Genomic DNA, 2,821 nt, shown 5'->3' on the forward strand with positions numbered 1-2,821 from the left:
GAAATCAAATCACCGCCGGTGATGTAGGCCTGAGTGTGCTGGAGACCAAATAAATGGGCCGAGACGACAGGGAGAAAACCTCTGCAACTAGATTGCCCGAGTACAAACCGTGGTTCACTGCTAACTCGCTTGAGTAAATTACCTTAACCCTGAGGGGGGGCGGGGGCGGGGCCCCAGGAGGGATTGGTTCCAGGACCCCTATAACCAAAATCCACCTGAAGATGCTTGAGTCCCTTATTTAGAGTGGCGAAACATTTGCATATAACCTACACACATCCTCCCATACACTTTAAATCATCTCTACATTACTTATGTAATACAATGTAAATGCTATGTAAATAGTTGTAAATGCAATGTAAATACTATGTAAATAGTTGTCTGTGCTCTGTGAATTCAAATATTGCTTTCTGGAATCTTCTGGATTTGGGGGGAGAAGGGAATGGGTGAATCTGTGGATGCAGAACCTGCTGACTGTAGTCTGTTTCTCAAAGGACCGATGTGAAGATTGAGTAAAATAAGTGATTAGTACAGTAGTACTAATAAATGCTACATAGTAAATATAGTATTTATTATAGTATTTATGTACTCATAGTACATAGTAAATACTCAATAAGTATTAGTTATTTGTATTATTAGTAGAGGACATTACTAGTGGATATTCCTGAATTACCTTAGACTATGATAGGGATGCATCAAATATTGTACTCTTAAGTATGACACAGGACGTTGGTTTACCATAGAACTATTTATCAATTAAGAATACTTGCAGCTTATAGAATTTTTAACATAGTAGTTTAAGCACGCAGCCTATTTCCTACTCCCTACAACAGGGACAGGGGTTTGTTACCTCGGTAAACTGGCGCTTGCCTTTAGATTAGTTCGTTCCTGATAGCATCTGTGGTCCATTTGGCTCAATTGCTTGCCCTCTCAGCAAATGAGCTTTCCAGGTTACAATTGAACAAGGAGAAAAATTTGTTCTCAATTTAAGATGTAAAACTTTAACCTCTGAGACTGACTTCTGAGGCGCTTTCTTCTCAAGTTTCTTCATTTCATAATTTACAAGAAAACTGAAATTGAGGAGCATCTTACATTTACTTGGTTCACATAGTGAACAGTGAGCTAGCTAAATGCTTGAGGGCGAAAGGACACCTCACTTGAAGAGGACATGAAATTGAACACATGATAATTCAAAACAGAGCAGGCCTAGATATGGTTTTGGCCTCTCAAGGTAGAAGAGATGCCATCTAAGGGGAAGAATGTTGTGTTTACATCTTGATATTTATAATACTATTAAGAAGATTTGTGAAACAGAGACAGGAGGAGGGAGGGCAGGAAGGGAGGTTTCAGATTGGAGTTAGAATCCGGTTTAATTTGAGCAGCCTTGATGAATGGCTTAGAAGTGAACTGCAAACTGACCAAAATCTTTCTCTTGGTGTTTCCCCTGTGTTGCTCAAATCTCCAGTTTCAAATGCTCAGCCCCTACCCTGTCAAGTGATCCCACAATGATCGACCAACAGAAAGAACAGAAAAACCTAATACTTATAAAAGTAGAAATGGCCACTACCAGAAATGTGATATGTGATCACAGTACCTCAATCAATGGCATGGATCTGGACTAACCGTGTCCTGAAAGGGTAATGAGCTATCTATCCCCCAGCTTAGACTGGAGAACGACCACAGTGGTGGAGCTGAAACTGAGACCTCCCAATATAAAACCGTTGAGATGGCCCAAGGTAACACGCTTAAAAGACAAGGTGGCCTGGGTCAGCGTAATTGCAGGGTTAGCTTGTGGGGCTTTTTGCTTGCCAAGTTATCTGAGCAAACAGTTCGTTCATCTGGAAAGACCACTCTTTTATAAGGACAGTGGTTTACTCAAAAGGACTTGTCTTCAGACCCTTGCCCTCTCTCTAGTACTTCTAAATTACTGTGGATCAAACCTAGCCCAATCCCAAGCATTTTCTTGTTGTGAAAGACCCACCTAAACCATTAAGCCCAGACTTCAAAGCCCTACAAACACCCTTTCCTAACCTCCTCCTTTTGTAGTGCCATGAAGACTGTCAAGGTGACCTTCTCCCTGGCAGCTTGAAATTTAATACCTTCAGATTTGCTCAATAAACAGGTTTTCCTGGAGGAATTTTTAAAGCCCACGTTTCTGTTGGGTTATTCCTCTTTCTCTAGTTGATTTGTGATTCCTTATATATTCTGGACAGCGGGATGTGATTCAAAAAATCTCTGAATTCGGAGCTTGTCTTCTTAAGTTTTTTAATGGTTTCCTTTTATAAACTGAAGTTTTACATTTAATATGGAGCTCAGAGCATTGTTGCAAAATTTAAAAAAGAAAACACATGTAACTTACTAGCACAGTAAACTCTCATAGAGTACGTTTCTCAACACTCCCCATAAAGATTTGGGAAGAAGGTAAAATTTGGTTTTGACCAGTGTTAAATACTTAGTGGTCTTGTGCTGGCCCAGCCCATAGGACTCTAGATCCTCAGGATTTTTCTTGTCCTTCAAACCAATAAAAAGGTTCCCATGTCCAGTTACAGCAGTTTGGTGGGGATTTCTAACACATGTCTATAGCTTCTTTGATGAGAGAAGTCATCCATCTACTTTAATGTCTCATGATCTCCTAATGAGCCCTGTTTCCATTCTCCAGGTAGCATAGTCTCTCTGAAATGAGTTTCCTCATCTGTAAAATAGGGATAATATCTCATCTACCTCCTTCACTGAGGTTGTTGTGGGGGGGTCAAATGAGATCATTAAAGAGTTATTATAATCATGTTTGCATTTTAACCGGGCCTCCAGGAGGTGACAGTAATGC

The sequence above is a fragment of the Phocoena sinus genome, chromosome 14 (genome assembly GCF_008692025.1).
Source record: "Phocoena sinus isolate mPhoSin1 chromosome 14, mPhoSin1.pri, whole genome shotgun sequence".
NCBI classification, from domain to species: domain Eukaryota; kingdom Metazoa; phylum Chordata; class Mammalia; order Artiodactyla; family Phocoenidae; genus Phocoena; species Phocoena sinus.